This window comes from Chrysemys picta, chromosome 5, assembly GCF_011386835.1.
Source record: "Chrysemys picta bellii isolate R12L10 chromosome 5, ASM1138683v2, whole genome shotgun sequence".
NCBI lineage: Eukaryota > Metazoa > Chordata > Testudines > Emydidae > Chrysemys > Chrysemys picta.
Genome location: NC_088795.1, coordinates 84,382,300 through 84,388,576, shown reverse-complemented (window position 1 = coordinate 84,388,576; position 6,277 = coordinate 84,382,300). Strand labels below are relative to the sequence as shown.

At 37.6% G+C, this 6,277-nt stretch overlaps 1 long non-coding RNA gene across 1 annotated transcript in view; it reads right to left on the bottom strand.

Moving 5' to 3' along the window:
• Window positions 1-2,784: 2,784 nt before the first annotated feature.
• The window catches only part of LOC122172320 (uncharacterized), a 31,616-nt gene continuing 28,123 nt past the window's right edge, over window positions 2,785-6,277 (bottom strand). Inside the window, exon 2 of the long non-coding RNA XR_010601458.1 lies at window positions 2,785-3,042. This is a non-coding gene — a long non-coding RNA (uncharacterized LOC122172320). The remainder of the gene's footprint in view (window positions 3,043-6,277) is intronic.

Sequence of the window (6,277 nt, the reverse complement as noted above, 5' to 3'; positions counted from 1 at the left end):
TATGTAGGTAAGTAGGTTATCTCTTTGCATGAATGAAAGGAGAATGACTGATTGATTGTATTTGACATGGATTTGGTCTATGAGAAATATCCATCACTTGTGACTTGTTGCTGTTTATCTGAAATCCTAATCTCTCACCAAAGTACTTTACTGCAGATAGTAGTTGTGGAAGTGAGGAAGAGGGATTTTTGAGAGTGAGCAGAATGTCCTCCACATCCTTCAACTCTTTATCCTGGATGGTAATGCCATCAATGGAGGATCTCTATCTGTTAGCGGTTCCATGACTATATCAAATAGTAGAAGCAATTGAGGGTATTCTTTACATGTTCCTTGATTTTAACTGAAAAATAGAGGAGATAACCCCTTTGTCAGAACAGAAGGAAAGAGTGGTTGTAAATAATATCAATCCAGGTCAAAAATGTAGGTCCAAATCCTAATTGTCTCAGGATTGCTTGTAGTTATGGCCCTTACATTCGATCAAAGGTCTTTTAAGTATCTAACAATAGGATAGTAGCTGGAGCATCAGTTGTTTCTGCCCAGCAGATTAAGTGGGATATCTTCTGAGTATTATCGGCTGCTAATCTGCCAGAAATAAAATCCACTGGGTCCACATGAATGAATGATGGCACAATGTTGTTTAAGCATGAAGCAAGGCCCTTGTCAAGATTTTATAATCTGTGTCAATTGCCACGAATGTTCTTGTCCTATTTTAGACTAGGTTAATTAATATCATCCTCATGTCCCGTGACACTATTTCTTTTGTAAAAATGTCATTATAGACTTCTAACAGTACTAACTGATTGATAAATGTCTTACACCATTCTGCTGGAAAGCTATCATGCCCAGGCACTTTGCCAGAGTTGAGTGAGCCAATTGCCTGCTTAACTTCTAGTCAAGAGAGATCTTCATCCATATAATTTACCTGAGGTACCGAGAATGTATTTAGGGTCAAATAGATTCTTTACCTCTACTAAGCATGCATTCAGTCTGAGTGGACATCCATTCATTGTATTTGTATTTTGCAGATGAGAGACTGCAGTAGCTCATTATTCTGAGTGTCTTTATGGTGTTTTTTTTTTAATTTAGTAACCACCTCTGCCAAAGAATTTATTCCTATTCTTCTTCATTTCAGATGTGAATTTTGTGCATTCTCCCCTTAAGATAGCCTTCAGTGCTTCCCATAAAGTTGTAGTATAGGATACTATTTGTTTTTTCCTTCAAGAAGCTGATAATGAATGTTTCAATCACCTGAAGAAATTTAGGGTCCCTAAGTAGACGTGTGTTTAACTTCTATCTTGAGGATCTTGTAGCACTATAACCAGTATCTGCATGAAAAGAAATTAGAGTATGATCAGAGATGATGATATTACCAACCTCTGCCTCCAGACGTGCAAGAGCTAGGACTTCAGCTATCATAAAAATATCTAATCTGGAGTAGGAGACATGAGTTAATGAGGATCTATAATTACACTTCATAGGATGCTTTAGTCTCCTAATGTCCACTAGTCCAATATCCTCCAGCAGGGGTAATGGATGGTTTTGCAAAGGCCTGAGATTTTTGCCTAGAACCTTGAGATTTGTCTATGATATCATCCATGACAGCATTACAATCTCCTCCTAAAACCACTGGACCATCAGCTCCATTGGAAATAATGTCAGTTATTTCTGCAATAAGGGGTGCATTCCCACCACTAGAATTACATACACTCCCCAAAATTAATCTTAGTGTTGAAAATGTCTTCTATTATTATGTATCTGCCCTCTGGATCTAAACATGATTGAATAAATTGAAAAGTTACACTCTTTTGTGCTTTGGTATCACTATTCCCTTGCTTCTGGAGTTGAAAGAGTGATATTCATGTCCCTTCCACAGTTTTTTAATTCTTCCGGCATCTTCATTCCTTACTTGGGTTTCCTGAAGAACAGTTATATGACATCTATCTGATTTTCAGTGCCTCAAAGTGCCTCTCCATGCAAAAAGAAAGAAAAACAAAACAAAACATACACTACCTAAATTACCCTTAATATCACAGATTTCTAGTATGGGCACATTCAGATCCCAGATGGCATACACCTGCGCCCACCTTCCCTCTCCACAAGCACAATATGAATTAATTAGGAATCTGCCAGAAATATACCTATATTTAACAAAATACCTATATGTGTCAAAGTATATAAATGAATGAAACCTGTTGTTTCATAGATATGAATGCATAAGAAATAATATGTAGTATATAAATGCTAATATTCACATGGTATATAAATATTTATACCCATAGACTAATGAAAAAAGTAAATATGAAGTGACATAAATGATGATGTGTGTGAAAATAAATATGAATATATTACCATACATATTATAAATATATAAGATTTACATATGAATAGAAGCATAAAACCGCACAAGTATCCATATAAAGAGATATAGGTAGTCACAAATAACATGCAAGTAAATAGTTATGAATATATTAGCATCATAGAAGATTAGGGTTGGAGGAGACCTCAAGAGGTCATCTAGTCCAACACCCTGCTCAAGGCAGGACCAGCACCAAATAATGTATATATCATGTATATCTAATAAACATCTAGACATACATATAGCCATATAAGTAGAAATAAACAGGTAAGAGTAATATAGTTATGAATATATAGATATACGCATATTGGCTTATCAATATACTGAAAGTATTAATTATCAAGCTATACTAAATATCTTGTCTAACAGTACTAATTACAGCCTATAAAACTATTAAATATCAAACATCAAATATGTACATGAGTTACCTGGTTTTCCCAATCATGAGTCCTTTTCTTCAGGGCTTATATTCTTCATTTTCTTTTCCTTTATGAGAGGATGATGGCTTACCCTTAGTGAGATTTGGTCTCAATTCCTGTAGTGCTTGCCAAGCATCTGATGGGGTATTGAAGTATTTCACAGAGTCTGTCAGTTTCATTATGAAGATCACAGGATATTTGAGGTTGTATTTAATATCTGATCCCCTGAGAATTCATTTGTTAGCATTAAATGCTGCTTTCTTCTTCCTTAAATTGGCAGAGAAATCGGGATACAAAGAAAATTTAAAATCCTTATACTTAAGAGTTCCTTTTTGCCTAGCAGCAGATACCAGCTTACCTTTGTCATTAAATTTTAGCAATTTAAACATGATGGGTCTGGGTTATTATTGTTCTCTCTCCTTCTGGCCCCTGCCACTCGACGAGCCCTTTTAATCTCCAGGGGAGGCAAACTGGGATCCAATCCCAGTACCTCAGAGTGTGTGTTGTGGAGAAAGCTACAATGGTTTTTTTTTCCTTCCAGCCCTTCAGGGACCCCCAGTAACTGCAAATTATTCCTGCATGATCTGTTTTCAAGATCTCCTTGTTTCTTCTCAAGCTTGGTTAGTCTTTCCCTGAAGGGAACATTCTCCATTTTAACCTTCTTCAATTCTATGGCAGTTTTTAATAGTTTGTTATCTAAGTAGGTTAAACAAACTTTGATTTTTCCCACATCTTTAGAGTCCATGTATATCTTGAGATAAAAGATTAAATTTGGTAGCTGAAGTTCTTCATAGCTGCAAAGTTCTGTGTGAAAGACTGCTGGGGTCCCTCAGCCTTACCTTTCTTTGGAGACTCAGTCTTTGGGTTGTCTGGTGTTCCTATTTTTCCCAGCAGGATCCATAATAGCACAACCAAAAGGACTCCCCTGATTTAATTAGTAAATTTCTGACAGAAACTTATCATTTAGATACCTGGGAGCCCCACATTGTTAAGAATTAGTTGGGGGTGGAAGGGGAAGGGAGAGGAGACGGGGTCAGGCATCTATCTTCTCTACAAGGTCACATTTCCCCCTTCTCCCTTTTACATTTTTTAATACATATAAAAGAATTAATTTATCATGACTGGTTTTCAGTATAAAAACTGCAATTAGATGCCTGGTAATTGGATATGCAGTAGAATTGCAGTGAAATATCACCTTCCCCATGCTTAAAACTGAGAGGAAGAGAACCTTCAAATTTTGCTAGTGAGTGTTATACAGACTCTCATTTTTTTGTTTATACAAAATAGGCCTGTTTCTGCACTCCATTCTATGCCATTGATTTTAAACACACCTGTTTAAACAGAGTTACGCAGGCATAAAACTGCTGTGAGAGTATCAGAACCAACATTTCTAAAAGGCTTAACATAAAATGAAAGCCTAACAAAAATTGACCTTGATAAGCATGAACAATTACCACTGACATAGATGGAAACAGCATCCACCTTTCAGGTGCAGTAGATGGTTCTTAGTTTCAGACTCTGATCTAAGCAAGCCTATAGGGAAACTAATCCACCGGATCCAACAGAACATCAATCTCACTCTAATACGATGGTTTTTTTTTCTCTTAAGGGGGAGGTGAGGCAAGCCCAAAGCTGCTAGTGACATCAATGAGAGCGGGAACAATGCACCATAAATAGAACTTTTAAAGGTCAAATGCACAGATATTTTTATAAAAATCACTAAAACTCTCCTATGAGGTTCCAAAAGAGTAAATAAAGAAATAACCACTGTATTTTTTTAAAAATAATATATTTTAACAGAAATTGTAAACAACTGCAGCCTACTTAATTTGATTTCCTTGAAAGTATCTTTGTAAGGTGCTTAGATATCCTGGTGAGGAGCATAATACAAGTACTTAGACAGGGGACACAATGTTCCTACAATCCATTCACGGGGATTTTGTTCACCATTAGGGCGGTAGTACAATCCTCCATCAGATTCTCTCCTTTTGAACTGTTATACAGGTGGTTGTCTCAAGGAATATTAGACATCCTGCCTGAGGATTGAGAAGAGCAGAATCCGAAGGCAATGAGAACAACTGGGTATGTAACATAGTTCCAGGAGCACCTCAAGAGGCTGGGAGTTTTTGCTTTTGAAAACCTGCCAGGGCAGCAGGTGAGAAAACAAACTTACAACAAGGGTGCATGTCTACGGATCTTCCAACCCCTGAGGACTGAGCTCTATTATTGCTTCCCAGCATGGAATCCATAATGCTAACCAGATGGCAAGCATTTTTTGAAGTGGTTTGTTAGGTTGGCTCTGTGGATTACAAAATCTGCTGCTAGGGAGGTGGGAAAAAACTGGATTTTACCATGTGAACTTGCTTAATTCTTGGAAAACCAGAGACGGGATGTTAACTCCAGAGCTGGAGCTGGGTCGTCAAGCCGCCCATTCATCAAGAGTCAGCACAAGTGCAGCAAACTCCTGTCTGAACAAAGAGGTCAGGTTTTAAATCTCATTGATGTCTTTCCAAATATATTCTCCTCTGCACCTGGCTGGATCCAGCTGATTATACCATCACATCATGAGTCCTGGGACAGCAGGTTAGAGAGACGCCTCATACTTGATCTCTGAAGATTTGGGAGATCATCCAGGATGAGTTGCAAGCTACACTGGATGTAGGGCTAGCTGAGGAGTCCCAAAGAGTTTGGCAAAGTCCCATCATTCTTGTCCCAAAACCTGATAATTCAATGCACTTTGGTATAGATTTCAGAAAAGTTTGATGCAGTCTCAAAGTTTGACACACATTTGATGCCATGAATGGATGAGCTATTAGAACATCTAGGGTCTACCAAATATAGCAGTACTATAGATCTTACAAAAAGATACCTGTATCACCTGCATTACAAGACAAAATGGCCTTCTTGAAGCCCTTAGGGCTCTTCCACTTCAGAACAATGCCTTTCAGCTTACTTGGAGCAGCGACAACTTTTCAACTGTTAATGGACATGGTGCTCAGGCTCATCAGTGGGATGATGCTGCATATCTGAATGCTATCATTATGAACCTTCAATAAGTCCTTGACTAAAGCAGGTTGCAAGGCCAAATGAAAATTGGTGAATAAAAAATTACGTATCTGGTTTATAACATGTAAGAAGACCAATTTAGGCCACTAGTTAGCATAGTGCAGGCATGTCCATATTAAACAGAAGCTACTATAGTTAGATATCTTTAAATCAGCAGGTCCAGATAAACTTGTATCCTAGAAGTTTAAAAGATCTAACTGAGGTGCTCCCTGGACGGTTAATGATTAATTTCAATAAGTCTTGGAGCACCATGAAAGTTCCAGAAAACTAATGCTGTGCCAATATTTTGACGGGGTGAACGGAATGACCTGGGTAATTATAGGCCTGTCAATCTGACTTAAATCTTGGGCAAGATAGTGGATCATTGGATACAAAACTGTAAATTAATATGGAATTAGAGGGTAATATAATTAATGTTCATCAACGTGGGTGTATG